Consider the following 18,469-nt stretch of genomic DNA (forward strand, 5'->3'; position numbering starts at 1 on the left):
CCAGAATTGAAATGATATCAATAATCTAATCCCAATGACAACAGTAGGAAAAGATATTGTTTTAAACTGCGCTCTTCCTTATGAATTAACTTGGGTCTCATTTGTTAATTTTTCGTGTTACTTCAGGATTACTCATGTTTCTTGTTTATGGTTTGACTACAGCTCCTACATTTGAACTAGCATTGTGAAACCTCTTGGCTTTAAATTTATGGTTTGACTACAGCTCCTACCTTTTTGTTCATTACCTTATGATGTTCCCTGATTGCACACTTTGCAGGTATTTCAAAGGTCCTGAGCTCCTTGTTTATTTACAAGATTATGACTATTCTTTGGAATTCATATAAGGTCAGCATGTGTTTGTGCAAGCCATGATAAATAGCTTTATTAGAACTTCACCCTGTTATCTTACATGTCTTAAACCAGCATTTAGCTGGATATATATACTGGCTTGAAACTTATGATTTCTTGACATCCATGTTGAGTTTTGCATTATGCTTGTAGAGAAGAAGCAAGTTGGTGCTAGACATATAAGTTGAAGCTAGTATCTTACATTGGGTTTAGTGTCTTATGTTTACATGTCTAAATATTAGATCTTTGCTTGATTGTTGTCTAATTATCATGAGTGAAAACAATACACCGCTGTTAATAATATATTTTCTCTTCCAAATTAATTAGCGGTTTATGCCTGTTCAATTGAATTCTTGTTTTCCTTACTACAGGTGTTTATGTTGGTGTAGAAGAGGACGGAAGCACTGAAGATGATGATGGTTTAGGAGATGCATGGATGGAAATGTCAATGGCATTAGAATCTTCAAAGGTATTGTTTATATTCTTTCTTTACAGTAAGTGTCTTGATGTCAAGTGATTGGTATAAACTTTAGGGTTGTTTTGGGCTAAAATGTCTGATAATTTTTCAGAGCTGTAATCATAGTACACAATCATTATTTTATATTGATTTTCATCTCTTTCTGATAGGATGTCGCTGTACATCCTTTATCTGATCGAAGAAAGAATGAGTGAAGGCTACAGTGAGCATTCTTTTGTCTTCAGCTGGGACGAGTTGAAGAAGCAACTAGGTGCTTAGCTGACATACACGAAGTAAACTGGGATTGCCACTAAATCATGATATTGTCCAGGTTTAAAGCATCCATTCTGTTTCACAACATCTTCAAGTTCTTGGGAGGTCCCGGCAAGGCTTATCTTGAAGTATAGGAAAAAAAAACTACCTTGTATTATCTTGTAAACTCATGTATAAGAGCTTCATTTCCTTTCTGACATTCATGAGAAAAATTAACATGCAACATTCCCTTTTCAATATGCTTAATTCCATTTTGTACAGCTATTATCCACCCAAAAAAAAAAAAATCCAGCATGCATATTTTGCATGCCAGATTTTTTTTTAATTCATAAATAAACTTTTACGATGGCAAAATTGCCGTCGCAAAGCTTTGGTAGTGGTCGATGGCGTCGCCATGGATATTTGCTACGGCATTTTTCAGTAGCAAAATTCTTGCGATGGCAACGTTTGCCGTCGCTATTAAGCTTGCGACGGCGCAATTGCCGTCGCAAATACCAATGGCGACGCCCTCAACGACAACGGCGCAATTGCCGTCGCCTAGCCGTCGCCATTGGTCTTTTGCGACGGCAATTTCACTTTCCGCGACGGCACAACGCCGTGGCAATTTGAATTCTTTTTTGTAGTGCATCCGTTCTGCATCAAAGAATCACTTATTGAAGATGTCCCGGGACTATTAAGTTTGTATGAAGGCACACATCTTAGGACGCACGGGGAAGAACTGCTTGATGATGCATTGACCTTCACCTCCACTCATCTTGAGTCGGCACACTACTAGAAATTTCCCCATTAGCACCTCTTTTTTTGCCACTAAAAATCTTCAGTGTGATAAATGAATAGTTTCACACTGATATAAACAGTCAGTGGGTTTTTTTTGAATGTCACTGATCATCAGTGTCTAATGTATACAGTACATGTAATATATTATTATTTTAATGACAATAGTGACCCTAACATATTATTATTCCAAATATCATCGGTGTCAAAAACCGAAGAGGTAAGTGCGACGTCGTTTTGGCTATAAGTCAGGAACCCTAACGCGATATAAACACTTTCTGATAGCCTCACGCCCTCACTTTTCCCTTCGTCAGTTCCTCTTTCTCTCTCTTCAGCCTCTCACACAGGCACATCGCACATAGATCGAACTCCGATATGACCAGATCAGACACCGATCAAGACACCAAACGGTTCGATATGGAAGTCGTCATCACCGGCGCTATCAACAAGTGATGGGTTCGTCAACACCGTCTTCTGGATCCAGACCATTCTCGGCCGAAGCTTAGGTCGGGTATAGGGCCGACGAGATTGGAAGAGTTCGACATCCCCGATGAATATCTTCGTAGAAAGGTACTCTCTTTTTCTATTTATCAAATTATTTAAACGACGTCTGGGTTCAAATTTTAAAACGACGAAGTCGCCGCTCTCTGGCTCTGTTTTGCCCCCTCTGGCTCTCCTCTGTCCTCTGACTCCTCTCCAGCTCCAGCCTCGCCTTCGTCCGATTGAGAAGTCTTCAATTTCTGGGTAAGTTGAATTTCTTGGTGTTGATTTATGAATCGATTTGTTGTGGGTTTTAATTCCCTCCATGATTTCTCACTCTTTCATGAATTTCTGGGTTTTCATTTTGAAGTATCGAGCTCGTCAGCCTCACCTTCAAGTCTTCAATTGGTTGCCTTCGAGTTCTTGGTGCGATTCAGAAATTGAACTGGGTAAGTTACTGCCTTGAATTAGATATATTGAGTTTGGTTGATTAGGCGTGTTGGATTTAATGAATAATGAATATGCTTGATGCTTCTGGGTTTGTCATTCATGAATTAGGCAGTTTTGATGTATTGAGTTTGGTTGTTTTGATGCTTCTGGGTTTGTGATTCATGAATTGCAGTTTGTATATGTGTTTTGACTCTAAATTGCAGACTTGCAGTTTGGCTGAGTTTTGTAGTTTGGGTTTGTGTTTTGAGTCTTTTGACTCTGAATTGCAGTTTGGGTTTGATTGTTTGAATTGCAGTTTTGGTTACTTAATGGCAGTGAGTTTGAATATGTGGTTGACTGTTGTTGTTTTGCAGTTTGGTTGTTTTTCAGCTTTCTAAGAACTCATTTTTGATTTCTTGTTGAACATTTTATCTATATTTTGAGTATTTTAGCTTTCTAATACATTTTATATTTTTATCTATATAATTATATGTTATAAAAAAAATGAACTCATTATTTGTGCTTGCTATTCCAATCTGAAACCTTAGTTTGCTAAAGTTATACCTTGGAGTACTATGGATAGTGTTTTTTATATAGTAAGGTAGAGCTTTAGAACTGTGAATGGATCTGAACTAGTACTGTTTGTGCATTGCGTGTGTAATTTATTTACCAAATGCTTTGGATTTTGCAGGATTGCATTGATATTCCTTGTGAGTGCTTATTTATAGGGTTGTTTTTGTAGCAAAACAAATTCTCTTGGAGATAGCTTGGACTTCAACTTCAACTTCAACTGTTATTTGGTAAATTTATTGTTCATTTTTTTTTCCTGATGCCGTCTATGTTTGCTGCAAGTTTGTACAGTTTGAAATTAGTTACCAGCTTTCTTATTAAATCATAAAGAATGTATGATTTGGTGTTATGACTTTAAATGTGGAATTAATATTTAAGGGATTGTAGATTATCTTCTTTCTTCATTTTTAATTACTTTTAGAGTCTAACAATTATCTAAAGTATTAGATATAAGTATTCTGATATTTAGTTTGTATATGATTTAGGGGTTCTTTTTGTAAAATTCTCTCTAAATTGTTTTACGAATGGCAGGCGAAGAAGTTCTTGTGCCGGCCACACCTACCTATTATTTTGGCAGGACTTTAGCTTGCATGGAAGGTATTTTCCTGTTAAGTTAATATGCTTGTATTATGTGATCTTTTAATTAGAAACATGAATGCTCATTGGAGTCTGTAATAGAGTGAAATGTAAATGAGTTTTGGAGGATTCTACAAAAGGTAAGGAAAGGAAAGATCTATTGCATTTAGTGCTTCATAAGTAGTGTGTGTGTGTGTGTGTGTGTGTGTGTGTGTGTGTATAGAGAGAGAGAGAGAGAGATATGTATATGCATAATTATTAGTTAATCACTATGTTTCTAAACATAGTTTGAATATGTTAATGGGTAACTCTGGTTGATTTTGAATTCGGATCTCAGTTGACAGCTACCATATCTCATCTGCTTTGGTTTCATTCTAATTGTTTTGTTCTGGTTTTGCAGCCTCGGATGACCGTCTCTCTGATCATTTTCTCACCTATTCCACCTTTGAGTAAGAAGCTTTAGTTTGTTAGCAGCTTGAGTCATGCATATTGTAGACTTGTTGGACGCTATTCTGGCTTTTAAAGGATTTAGATTCTATTTGAGTTGATCAATAAAAGTTGTATTGTGTCAATGCAGATATGAAGGGTAACTGTGTTCAACAAATGAAATTTAGTTTCAATGTAGAGAGTTGAGCAATGCCATATATCTTGAGAAGGCTAAGTATTGGGACACTTCAAAGGTCAATGCTTTATCTTCATTAGTATGCTTTATCTCTAAAACCTTGCACACCATGTAGCACAACTACTTTACTTTTTCTTAGCAAGTAGCACTACTTCTTATTGAGCTCAACGATCTCTAACTCTTTCTCATAGATATCCAACTTCAAGTCACATCCTTCATGCTGAAGGCTTTATTCAAAGAAGAGGTGCGTGCAGATTGTTTCATGTGTAAGCGATAGCTCGTTACAATTTTCTGTATTGGGCAATATAATTGTTTTTTGTTCACTTTCTGCAGTTGCATTTAGAGAAGGGAATGATGGACTGCCCACATGCAAAGTGTGAGTCTTAGAGTTACTTGTATTAATGTTTAGTGTTTCTTAGGAATTGGTTATGAATGTATAGCTTTATAACAAGAATGTTTCAGAGAAATTGGCAATGTTAGTTTTGATAGATAATGCATGGGAATGTCAGTTTTGATACAAATTGCATGGGAATGTTACATTTTTTTTTGGGGTTTATTTTTCTCTAAGTTTATCTGTCTTTTAAATATACAGGCACTCCTTGTATCAGATTGTAATGGCAGAGCTTGAGAAGTTGGGTCAGAAGTATCGTGTGGCTCTGAGGTATTTTCCTATGTTTTCTACAAATTGTTTTCATGACCAAAAGGGTTCGAAATTGGAAGTGTGTATGTAGATATGCACTGCTATCCCTCATCAGTTTTTTATACCTCTTTTTTCAACGTAGTTATGTTTATTCGAATACTAAATTTCTGTAATATATAAGTGATATATTATATCCTTGCATGCTACATGTTCAGAACCAAAGAGACACCTCTAGCTTCACTGTAATGTCTTTTATATGTTGAGATGTTGGTCTGTGTAATTGTCAAAATAAGAACTAACTGCCTGATATAATGTGCAGGCTGTCCGTATCAAAGGAGTTGCAGCTGTGGGATGAATAGTCTTGATGTTTGTATTTTGATGGGTGCAACTGTAAATTCTTAGTTAGTATATTTATTGTATGATACATTTTAAAATATAGTACAGGGTACAATACAAGAATGTAGAGGTGCCAATTGGCACCTTATTTTTTTAATCCAACCTCATAAATTTGCCACTGATAACAGTGGCATTCCAAAGCCACTAATATCAGTGTGGATTTAGATTCTGACTTTGCATTGGATGAAGTTATTCCACTGTTGTTTTATCAGTGTGTATTGTCCCAATAGCACCTGCAATAGAGGGGACTGATTCTTCATTAGTGGCTGCATAGTGGCTAATGAGATTACCCACTCTTATCAGTGTGTATTGGGACAATGGGGACTAATTCAGATCAGTGTGGAATGGGGAAATTTCTAGTAGTGGCAACTCGCCATAGTTTAAACCCCCTGGTTATGAAGCAAGTAACTCATGCCTTGTATCAGCCTCTCTGGAAGGGTGTAACTAGACTCGAAGCCAGACATCACTTGTCTGCTTACCCGGATCACAATTCACATAATGAAACACTCTTGAATTTTGCAAAGTTGGATTTCAATCTACTGCAGCAAGTCCATCAGAAAGAACTAAGTGATATTGCAAGGTTAGTTTCTTAATCATATACTATATTTAGAAGAAATTTATGAAAAAATATTACTAAGTGCATGTTTCTCAAAAAGATTGCGCTTTCATATAAGTTAAACCACAATTACAACTCATGTGTTGTCATTAAGGTTTCAATGGAATAACTCATTTACCAATGGGAAATTCGTCCAAACAGTGTCTGAACTTTTCCAGACTATTAATTTTCATATCTATATTTTGAAAAATGTCATAATGGTACCTGAAATTTTGGCCCCGACCCAATTTCTGTACCTAACAACAGTAAAGTCGTCAACGGTGTTAAATTTTGAGGGGTAAATCTGGAACTTCAAGTATTCTCGACAAAAAAAAAAAAAAAAAGAGCTGGCTATGGCTTGAACTGTGTAGCCTAACTCGCGATTTGCAATTGCCATGTCTTTCTTTCTTTCTTAATTTCTTCTTCGAATTGTTGTTGCATCCAACCAAGGACAAAGCGCCCACACACACACACACACACACACACTCTCTCTCTCTCTCTCTCGACTTCATGCCTCGCACCACCGGTGAACCCAAACCCGGCCACAACCCTCTCCAGATGCACCCACCCACGGAGGTGTCTCTGCGCCCCTGAATTTGATTCAACCCTTTCTACGATTTCGATTTCGATTTTGATTTGTTTTTGCAAGAGTTGGCAAATCATGCCTTCTTCTTCAGTTCATCGACAAGGCGGCAAGTTTCGGAGCGCCGGCCTCGACGAGAAAGATCTCCGATCTGGGGCGGCTGGAGAGACAACCTTGATGAGAATAATCTCAAATTTTCTGGTCTGCTGGAGCGCCGGCCTCGACGAGCGCTGCTTCGACTCTGCTGCCAGAATCGCCACAGTCACCACCGACAACTCCTCCTCCGATGCCGAAGCAACATTCAAATCCATGTTCGTCTCCCTCAAGCCCTTCAATTCCAGGCAGAAAATCCAAGTAGTCGAAGAACCCTACTTTGTGAAATGGGCATCATCAGTCCACTTTTCTTTGTTGATCTAATTTGGGATTTCCGTCCATTTTAGTGGGTTTGGTTACTGTTATTAGTAGGAAAATTCGAGGTTGGAGCTCAGAAAGTGACAGGCCTTTGAAGTTGGAACAGGGCAATAATGGTGATTTAAGTAGTTCTAACTGACGAGTGACGATCATTGTAGTTAGGTGCTAGGTGTTTCTGTACCTCAAAATTAAATTCTGAAAATTGATGTGCACTGAGAATTGAAAGAACAACTTATCCGGCCATTAAATGAGAATTGCAAAAAGCAGATGGAGTCTTTAGTCTTTTATGAATTAAAACACCAAATCTGAATTACCACTAGCTTAATTTGATTCACTGTGAAACAAATTTGATTATTTGTTTTTCATACATCTAATACACGTACGCAATTTAATTAAATCTCGCCTATAATGTTATGAATTAATTACTTGGTGTATTTGAATTAGTGGAGGGTTGGTCCATGCTTACATGAACAGTTTTCTAGTCATCAGCTTGAGAAGAAGGCATTCTTCTAAAATTTTAACTCCTTGTGTCTGTGGTGGATTTTTAGGCTGTCGAGTTGTTCTATGTCAAATTGAACTCCTAATACCGGAATTAGGTGATTAGAATATCGGACTTTAACCTTAAGTCCTAAAGACGTACTAAATGTCCAAACCTTGAGCCCCAAACGGGATCCAACCATGAATTATTTGAGTAACATAACTGTGGTTCTTATTCAGATAGATTGTTTCCTCATTCCCGTTTTACACCCTACCCACGGAAAGAACATTCCTTTGGCTTAAAGGAAACAATGAATGTTTGAGAATTCATAGAGACTATGGCTAAATCCCTTCATCTTATTCTTAAATCCTAAAACCCTAGCTACAATCTAAACCTAGAAATAATAATAAACCCCCCCGATGCGGCAAAACTTTATGAATAATAATATAGGCGTGGGGATGAGCCTCCCAGCTTGACTGGGTTCCAAACCCCATTTATCAAAAAAAAAAAAAAAAAACCCCACTAGAATAAAACCTCAAATCTATCTGAATAAGAACCAAATCTGAAATATGGGTAGAATAAACCCTACCCACGGAAAGAACATTCCTTTGGCTAGAAACAAGGCAAGATTTGATGGAGTAGTAGCACATGCTACGGTGATTTCTTGACGGACATATACAAGCTTCTAGTCATCTTGCTAAGGGATGTATGCATAATCTTGTGCAACACCTTCGAGTTGTGAAAAGTTTTGGTGCTCAATGTAATCCACGGCGTGCCCCTACAATAATTGAGGTAAATTGGCATACTCCCCCTTTTGGTTGGGTTAAGATTAATTCAGATGGCGCTTGGAAAAGGTCCTCCAACCTGGGGGGTTATGGAGCTGTTTTTCGTGACTATAGGGGCAATTTTCTTGGTGCTTTTTCTTCAAATCTTGACATCCCTAGCTCGGTTGCAGCTGAGGTCATGGCAGTTATTTTTTTTTTTTTGAATGAAAGTCATGGCAGTTATTAAGGTCATTGAGTTAGCATGGGTCTGTGATTGGAAGCATATATGGCTAGAAGTGGATTCTTCCATTATTCTTAATTTTCTTCGCTCTCCTCATTTGGTGCCATGGCAACTTAGAGTAGAGTGGATGAATTGCTTGCACCGCATTTCTCAGATGCATTTCCGGTCCTTACATATCTTTCGTGAAGGTAACAGAGTTGCTGACATCTTGGCAAATCATGGTACTACTTTAACAAGCTTAGTTTGGTGGGACGTGACTCCTCCATTCATTGTTTCGACTTGCAATAGTGATTGTTTAGGTCTTCCACAATTTCGTTTTCGTTAGCTAGTTGTTCTTTAATGTTTGGTGTGTTCTACTATGGAGGTCTTGGCTTCGTCCTCCTCTTTTTGTATCTATTTTTTCTTTATTAACATGGGGTGGTAAGGAGGTTTCTTTGCCTCTCTTATCCCTCTTTTTGAGCCAAAAAAAAAACATTCCTTTGGTTTAAAGTGGGGTGATCGCTATGGTATATAAATCTGAAATATTTCTATGTACAGGCAATGCAAGTGAACCAGCAAATCTAGTAGATCTCAGCCATTGATATTTATACGCAAGAGAAATTTTATTCACACATTGCAAAATACTGAATACACATCCATTTTTTTATACACCCGACATAAGAATTTATGAGTATATTAAATTACCAAAAGAGACATTTATATTAAAAATAAAGAAACTGTTTTTTTTTTTTTTTTTGAATAAAGGGCTGGTGCGGTTGCCCTCAAGCCTTGATTAATGAAACTGTTGAATACAAGGAGAGGACATTGAGCCTAAACCCCTGATTACAATAAACATCTAGAGAACGTCCTGAAATACTATCATACGTCTCTACCAAATAATTGTATTCAACTAGGCACCAACTAGCAAAGAGGTGTTAGCTCAGTGGTTAGAGCACCCACTACCTAATGGCGAAGTCATGGGTTCGAGTCACCATGGGGGTAGAAGTGAAATCCTTTGATCCTCTTTTTAAAAAAAAGGAAGAAAAAAAAAAAAACTAGCAAAGAGCGCTCTATTGGCGACTCTATTTGCTTTGACATAGCGGTGACATAACGGAAAGATAACTCGATATGTAATCCGATTACAACGTAGCATAATTACCATACGCACAGCTTTCCTACTATGTTGCCGCCGGATGATTAATCCGACGACACTTAGTCTCACCCTGCCAGTAGGAGGCAGCGACCATTTGATGAAGCAAGGAACTCACCGCCTACCTTGAGCAGACAAGGCACTTTGACTGCACACACAGGCAAAAAGCCCGACTAGCCCTACACAATAAACGTGACTAGCCCTACACAATAAACGTAAGGACTTATTGCTCGCAAAATGCGCAAAACAACTAAATAAAAAAAAACAGGAAAAACAGTAAAGTAACTAACAGCTTGGGCGGGGCCCACAAGGAGAACCCAAACCCTATCTCTAGCCTAAAACGGGCCCACTAGCAGAATCAAAACCCAAAAGGCCACACCAGCCGGGTGCCCAACCTCCTTGGCCCAAAACAATAGCTGCGTCGCCCCTCCTCCAAGACCGCCTTCCCACCACCGGCGTTAGGCCGCCCTCATGCCTCCGTCGCCATCCAACCACCGGCGGACGACTGCAAGCATCTCAGACCACCCAACACCAGCCGGTACCTGGAACTTCTGCAATTGGAACCGGATCGATCGTATCAACAAGCCATCAATCCCAACCAAACTTCGATCTGCTCGAATTCGGCCGCCGACCTTGGACCGCCAACAAACGTTGCTCTGACCTAGCAGAAGCTTATTCCATCTCCGATCCCAGCCCGCTTCCCCGACTCATCCATTCCTTTTGACACAGAGTGAAACAGAACACCCTCTGATCCAAACCTTCGAGCTCGAGACCCAACCCTGAAACAAATCACCTGACCGGCCTCACCCCCCATGCGCCGACGAGGCCAGAGGCCAACGCCAGTGCCGAGGCTCAGCCGGACAGGCACTGGCGCAGATGACGGCGTCCTATAGGGTTTTCCTCTGGAGAGAGAATTCTTTTTCTTTGCCCAAATTTGCTTATAAAGAAACTGTTTAAGTATGAGAGAATTCGAGAGAGATTGAAGAGAGAATTGTCTTCTATTATTGAGAATAGGAGCCCTATATATAGGGATTACAAAGTACATGTTCTAATATTACAAGGAAAACTAATCCGAGTAGAACTAAGAATTCTAGAACATTCTCTCCTATTACTACTCCTAGTTTGATTAGGCACACATAACTTGATTTTTCTTCAACACTCCCCCTTGTGCCGCTCAAACTTGGTGGTGACGCTTCATCCGTTGCCTGGTTAAAAACCTTGCTCGAGTGAAAAACCCTGTAGGACAAAAACTACCTCGAGGAGGAGAAAAAGAGTACAACACATCCTTCACTCTTCGAGATCGAACATGTAGACATCATAACTCCCCCTTATGTCGATATCTCCCCCTGATTGCTACAATCATGGGAGTTCAGATAACTTTCTCAATCTGATGCTCTTCACATGTTTCTCGAAGGTGATTTAGGTAACGACTTAGTGAATAAGTCCGCTACATTATCCTCTGATCGGATTTGATTCACTTCAATCTTTAGAAGTGATTGTTGTTGCTGATTATAGAAGAACTTAGGCGATATATGCTTGGTGTTGTCGCCCTTGATGAAACCTAACTTCATTTGCTCAATACAAGCTGCATTATCCTCACAAATGCATGTAGGTTCATCCGTGGTAGACTTCAAACCACAACTTCCTTGAATATGTCTGATTACAGACCTTAGCCAAATACATTCACGCACGGCTTCATGTAGAGCAATAATCTCTGCATGATTTGAGGAAGTGGCAACAAGGGTCTGTTTTGTAAACCTCCAAGATATCGCAGTGCTTCCCATGGTAAAGACATAACCTGTTTGGGAGCAACCTTTGTGAGGGTCAGAGAGGTACCCTGCATCAGCAAAACCCATCAAAACATCATTGTCGTTTTGATGGAGGGGAGTAGGAAGACGCCAGCCACCATGGGCGGCGGCGAACTCTTGGATGGTGGCATTTTGCCTCTTGGGGTCCGATCCCAAGTTTCCGTCATTCCTTTTCTCTCTGTAGGGATAGAATATGCCCATATCAATCGTACCTCTTAAGTATCGAAAGATTGTCTTTACATCAATCCAATGGCGGCGTGTTGGCGCAAAGCTATGTCGAGCTAACAAGTTCACTGCGAAGAAGATGTCCGGTCTTGTGCATTGAGCTAAGTACAATAATGCACCTATTGCACTTAAATAGGGCACTTTGGCCTCTAATGATTCTTCGTCCTCATCCTTTGGACGAAACGGATCTTTTTCGGGCTCAAGACTACGACCAATCATGGGAGTACTCACAGGCTTTGCTTTATCTTCATTAAAGCGCCTTAGAATTTTCTGAGTATATGCTGACTGATGGATCAAAATTCCATTACTATGGTGCTCGAGTTCTAAACCGAGACAAAACTGTGTTTTCCCAAGATCTTTCATCTCAAATTCGGATTTCAAGTATTTAGCAGTTTCGTTCAACTCATCTAGAGTTCCAATTAGGTTTATGTCATCGACATAAACTGCTACGATTGCAAATCCGGAACTTGTTCTTTTTATGAACACGCATGGGCATATTTCATTATTAATATATCCCTTCCCAATCAAGTAGTCACTTAGACGGTTATACCACATCCGTCTGGATTGTTTTAATCCATATAGTGAGCGTTTTAATCTTATTGAAAACGCGCTCCGTGGTTTAGAGCCACTTGATTTGGGTAATTGAAGTCCATCTGGAACCTTCATATATATCTCTGAATCTAGATCCCCATAGAGATATGTTGTAACCACATCCATAAGCTGCATGTCAAGTTTTTTGGAAACTACCAAACTGACAAGGTAGCGGAACGTTATAACGTCCATTACGGGAGAATATGTCTCCTCGTAGTTGATTCCAAGGCGTTGTGAGAAACCTTGCGCCACGAGGCGGGCTTTATATCTAACCACCTCATTTTTCTCATTACGCTTTCTAACAAAGACCCATTTATGGCCAACAGGTTTTACATTTGGGGGTGTCTACATTACAGGCCCAAATACCTGTCTCTTTGCTAGTGAATCTAATTCAGCCTGGATTGCATCTTTCCATTTAGGCCAATCCGCTCTTCGTTGACATTCTTCGACAGAGCGAGGTTTGATATCATCATATTCTATAATTCTTTTTGCAACATGATATGCAAATGCATCATCAATAGCCATAGAATTTCTATCCATCATCTCATGTACACTAGTGTAATTCATAGAGATCTCTCTATTCTCTGGAGTTGGTTCTGACATTGGAGCGTCCCCCAATGATGTCTCTTGGACATAACCATAATCCGGAATATTCTCATGAGATGGATTATTTACATTGATGATTAATGGATTATTTTGTGCCAAACTCGCTTTCTTTCTTGCGCGAGAATCCATCGAACCTATGGGCCTCCCACGCTTCCTAGCAGGGGCCGTGGGCCTAGCCACAACGTCACCAAGGGTGGGGACGTTGGCGCCATGCTAAAGTATCCTTGAGATGGCTTCATGTCCTCTAATTTTAGGGACATCAATCCTTGCAGGCACGTTTGCAGCAGGTATGTGTGATCTCGTCACTTTAGCGATATCAGAAAACGCATCAGGCATCGATTCTGCTACGTTCTGAAGATCGAGAATTCTCCGCACTTCAATTTCAGACTGTGCGGTTCGGGGATCAAGATGAGACAGAGTAGTGACAGACCACGACAATTCCTGTCGTTCCTGTTGAACATTGATGTTCTTATCTCCCCCTAACGACGGGAAGACTTTCTCATCAAAGTGACAATCTGCAAATCTAGTGGTAAAGAGATTGGCTGTCAAGGGTTCTAAGTAGCGGACAATGGTTGGGGAATCATATCCAACATAAATGTGCAATCGTTGTTGAGGACCCATTTTGGTGCGCTGTGGCGGTGCAATTGGCACATAAACTGCACACCCAAATATGCGTAAGTGTGAGACATCAGGCTCAAACCCAGTCACCATTTGGGACGTAGAAAAAGGTTGAGTGGCAGTGTGCCTCAGACGAATAAGCACAGCTGCATGCAATATTGCATAGCCCAAGCAGAAATAGGGAGATTGGTGCGCATCACCAATGCTCTAGCAACCATTTGTAGTGGTTTAATGGCGGCTTCTGCGAGACCATTTTGGGTGTGAACATGAGGAACTGGATGTTCAACTTCAATCCCAATGGACATGCAATAATCATTAAAGGTTTTTGATATAAACTCCCCAGCATTATCTAGTCTTATAGACTTAATAGGATGATCAGGGTGGTGAGCCCTTAACTTAATAATTTGTGCTACGAGTTTAGCAAATACAGCGTCCCTTGTGGACAAAAGCATGACATGTGACCAGCGTGTCGATGCATCAACCAACACCATAAAATATCTAAATGGTCCGCAAGATGGTTGAATAGGTCCACAAATATCACCTTGGATTCGTTGTAAGAATGGAATATTTTCTTTAGTGTCCTTTGCATAGGATGGTCTCGATCCTAATTTTGCTAAAGAGCAGGCTTTGCAGAATGAATGATGGACTTTAGAAACAACCAACGAGGATTTTGATTGAGCCACGAAGTCACAATTGACTTTAGAAGCAAAATTTGGAGTAAAAAGAGAATTGGTGGCGTCAATGCCACCCTGAGGCCGCAGGGGGACGGCGGCGCCGGCCAAGGATGGCCGGTTTTGGGGGTGAATGGCACCGTGAGACACATGGGCTCTTTCGGTGTCCAAAATCCGATTTTTACTTTTTTTCGTTCTGAAAAATGGATGTCCGTGTGAAGTCTTTAATATACGGATCATCATATCACGACCTGGGTGTCCCAAACGGTCATGCCAAAGCCTATATGTGTCAGAATCCCATAAATCATCTCTCATAACATGATTGGATTCAATTATGCGAATAGTGGTTGCATACAACCCACTAGATCGACACATAAGTTTCTCTAAGACTCTTTTTTGTCCGTAGTCATTAGAGGTGATGCAAAAGAACTCTTGTCCATCCTCACAATGTGTTTCCACATGAAAACCATTGGCTCTTATATCTTTGAAGCTCAATAGGGTTCTTCCTGCCCTAGGAGCATAAAGAGCTTTGGTGACATTTAAAGTTGTGCCATTTGGCAACATAAATTGGGCTGGTCCTCTACCATGAATCAATTGAGATGATCCAACCATTGTAGTCACTGAAGATCGAGAAGGCGTCATCCATAAAAATAGTTGCCTATTTTGAAGGATGGTATGTGTAGTTGCACTATCCACGAGGCATTCTAGCTCTCCGGGAAACATACTAAAAAATAATAAAGTTCGAAATTAAAATATGTCCAAGACATTGAATAAAATAAATTGATACTTTATTAATAATAGCCAATGATTACATCAAAGTTTCGTGACCATTTATCTAATCCAAAATAAAAATCAAATCGTAGTCACTCTATCCGTTTGGTAACTCCAATCAAATATGACCAGGGAAGTAGAGAAATGTCGGTGGAGCGAAGCTCTCTTAAGTACCACTAATCTCAATTACTTTCCTAGACATCATACTTTATTAGATGCGCCACATGAGAAAGAGTTAATACAATTGTCATTTATTGATTAAGGCATAATTGCCATTACATAATTCTTGGAAAAATAAAATACTATTTGAAATAAAAATCTGCGGCATTTTGTCTTCATCGCCAGATTTAAAGTCTTTTTGAACTCGATGTCTTAATCACCATTGATCAAGTACTCCATAAAACATAATGTAGAGGATGCTCTCTTGATTGAGGCGTATTGACGCAATATAAATGGTCCCTAGGACCATTGGCGTTGGAATAGTGTTACCATGGCCAAAAGTGGCGCCATGGTGTCCAACCCCCAACCCTCAACGTCATGACTCCTTTGGTCATGTATTTCCCAACTTTGGCGATGACCTTCATGAGCATGTTGATCATATCATCCATGGAAACTTCTTCTAGCCATTGAACGGTGCTCATGGTAGCCATCTTGAGGCCTACCATATTTTCCATTCACAAAGTTCGTGGCTGTGCCTTTCAACACATGCCATAGCTCCAATTAGCTGATGGAAATTTGTGATCCGTCTTGCGTTTACATGAGTCCGGAATAAATCAGAGGACCTCATAGCACAGACAGGGAAGGTATTGAGGGTTTTCTCAATCAATTGTTCTTCTGTGATAGTTTTTTCACAGGCATGCATCAATGTCTGATGCGGAGAGCTTCCGAACAATATTCCATAACTTTGTCAAAGTTAGAGAAGCAGAGATAATTCCATCATGCTTCTAAGTTCAGAAAATTCTGAATGTTGTTAAAACATTCACGAAGCGCTACCCAAAGGTTTCTAGCGCTATCCTCATTCATGTACTCAAACTGGAGTGCCATCTCCATGTGGCGCTTCATCAGGGTAAATGCCCTGGAATTATCTATCTCAGTTTGTGAGTCTTGAGCGGTTCCTTTAGAACAGAACTCCTGGATTGTATGCAATAAATCACTGGCAATAAGGTGGATCTCGACATCAATGACCCATATTAAGTACCTTTTGCCTGCATAATCCAACAGAACAAAATCGAGTTTATTCGTGTTTAACATCCTGAAAGATGAAACAAGAACAAGTTAGTTTCGGAGTCAATGCTTCCACTAAAACTAATATAAATAAGATTTCCGAGCTATGCTACCAAGAAATCGATTTCCAAGAATGATTGGATTAGACCGAAACAATGATGTTTATATGGTCATAAATCGATGCTTGCGGACGCTCTTAGTCCAAAGTCTTACGAACGCTCTTAGTTCGTTAATAGCGTGAATCCCCACGATTCCGCTTCCTCAAGAATCGAACCCACGTTATAAGAAAGGTGGGATGTAGAAGAAGGGAGGTTGCAAGTCCCTGAAGAAAAGAAAGAGGAAATTAAATTTCAAAAGCGGGAACTTTAATGTAAATACTTGTTAATTCGAAGGTTGAAACCTTGATTCTTGAACTTATGAAGCTTGGACTATTGTTGATCGATGGAAGGGACTTTGGATGGCTTGGTGGTGATGGCAGCAGTGGGTTGTAGTTGCTGCCGAAGGTTGTAGGAGGTTGGGCAGAAAATAGCTGCTGCAAGTCCTGTTTTGGTGGCCGGTTCGGTGGCTGTTTTGACTAGCCGAGGGCTGCAGGGGCAGCGAAGATGCGTGGCTGTCCAAGGGGGCTGCAGGGGCAGCGAAGATGCGTGGCTGTCCAAGGGGGCTGCAGGGGCAGCAGAGACGCAGGGACGTGCTGAACGGTGGGCGGAGGTAGTGACGGTAGAAGGTGGCAGCGACGGTAGAAGATGGTTTTGAAGATTTTTCTGGTTTGGTTTTTTGTTTTGTGGTTAAAGTTCGTGCTGATAACGTGTTTAAGTATGAGAGAATTCGAGAGAGATTGAAGAGAGAATTGTCTTCTATTATTGAGAATAGGAGCCCTATATATAGGGATTACAAAGTACATATTCTAATATTACAAGGAAAACTAATCCGAGTAGAACTAGGAATTCTAGAACATTCTCTCCTATTACTACTCCTAGTTTGATTAGGCACACATAACTTGATTTTCCTTCAACAGAAACATAGTTGGAATATATCATCCCGCTTTAGAGTTTCATTATCACGTACATGAATGACGTGAATGAAGATGCACACTTAAAACCAGTCAGAAACGGTTAACTAGACCGATTGATGAACATCCATAGTTCCAAAGAAAATCGGCAATAGCGTAATGGATTATGATATTGGTGTTTCTCAACCCTCAATTGACATATGACTTCACCATCTTTGACGGAACTTTAGCTACAAAATTTAGGTTTTGAATTTCAATTGTTGTTTGATAGTATTGACACTTGTTTGATAAACGAGGTCCTCGGTTATCCATATATGAGTTCTCCATATATCGGTTTTATAGGGTGTATGACGATATCGTATCACGTCTTTATAATTTAATCTCTACTCTATAGTTGTTATATTCACAGTTTTGAAGGTTCCAGCACGTCTTTGCCTTTGGCATCTTATTTGAAATGCATACAATGATTCTAGGAAGGACTAATAAGCTGACATTTGTATTGGAAAATAGCTTTGCCAATCGATTTGACAAACTCGGAGTTTTACTTCAAATAGAATTCGAGAGCAGAGAGAATAGCTAGGCAACTTTAGGTCAATGGAGGTAAAGATGAAGCTGGATATAGTGATCTTAATTCCAAAGATTAAGGGTTTTGTTTCTCTTCAAATTAAGATGGTATATATATATAAAAAAAAAAGATGTGTACGGTGTATTGTGAATGAGGATAGTTTAGGAAGTTTGGGGTTGTGTTTCTAATAAAATGTCAAAATAAAAATTTAATAGGTGGTGTATTAAGTAGGAGATGTGTGTCTAGTATTTTGCAATGTGTGAATAAAATTTCTCTATACACAATCTCTTTTTAATAACAAAAAAAATGTATTGTGATGTTATCCAGCTGTCCATTTTTTGTTGGTGCAAGTGCACCGACGTGCACTAAATACTCTCTCTACAAACTTCTGTTTGTTAAAGGAAATAAGATGCAAGAGAGATTGTAGAGAGTATTCGGGTTTTTTACTTCAACAGTGTCTGAACTCTTCGAGGACTTTTGAAATGATACCTGAACTTTCAAAGTTATCAATGTGATACCTGAACTCATTTTTTGGTATCAACGTCGTACCTGCGGTCGATTTCCGTCACAGAACCGTTAACTATGACCACGTGCCCAGCACGTGAGGCACAAAAT

General features: G+C 39.7%; 3 long non-coding RNA genes across 3 annotated transcripts; all 3 read left to right on the plus strand.

Annotated features, from left to right (window-relative positions):
- The first annotated feature begins 157 nt into the window (after positions 1–157).
- On the plus strand, positions 158–1,151 carry LOC133724249 (uncharacterized). Its single transcript, XR_009853572.1, has 3 exons — positions 158–345; positions 720–817; positions 976–1,151. It is a non-coding gene; the product is annotated as an uncharacterized LOC133724249 (long non-coding RNA).
- A 2,351-nt stretch (positions 1,152–3,502) lies between these two features.
- Positions 3,503–4,565, plus strand: LOC133724248 (uncharacterized). Its single transcript, XR_009853571.1, has 4 exons — positions 3,503–3,561; positions 3,863–3,928; positions 4,308–4,356; positions 4,485–4,565. It is a non-coding gene; the product is annotated as an uncharacterized LOC133724248 (long non-coding RNA).
- A 182-nt stretch (positions 4,566–4,747) lies between these two features.
- LOC133724247 (uncharacterized) lies at positions 4,748–5,690 on the plus strand. The gene is made up of 3 exons (XR_009853570.1): positions 4,748–4,905; positions 5,122–5,190; positions 5,489–5,690. It is a non-coding gene; the product is annotated as an uncharacterized LOC133724247 (long non-coding RNA).
- The last annotated feature ends 12,779 nt before the right edge of the window (positions 5,691–18,469 follow it).

The sequence above is a fragment of the Rosa rugosa genome, unplaced genomic scaffold (genome assembly GCF_958449725.1).
Source record: "Rosa rugosa unplaced genomic scaffold, drRosRugo1.1 SCAFFOLD_187, whole genome shotgun sequence".
In the NCBI taxonomy this organism is placed as follows: Eukaryota; Viridiplantae; Streptophyta; class Magnoliopsida; order Rosales; family Rosaceae; genus Rosa; species Rosa rugosa.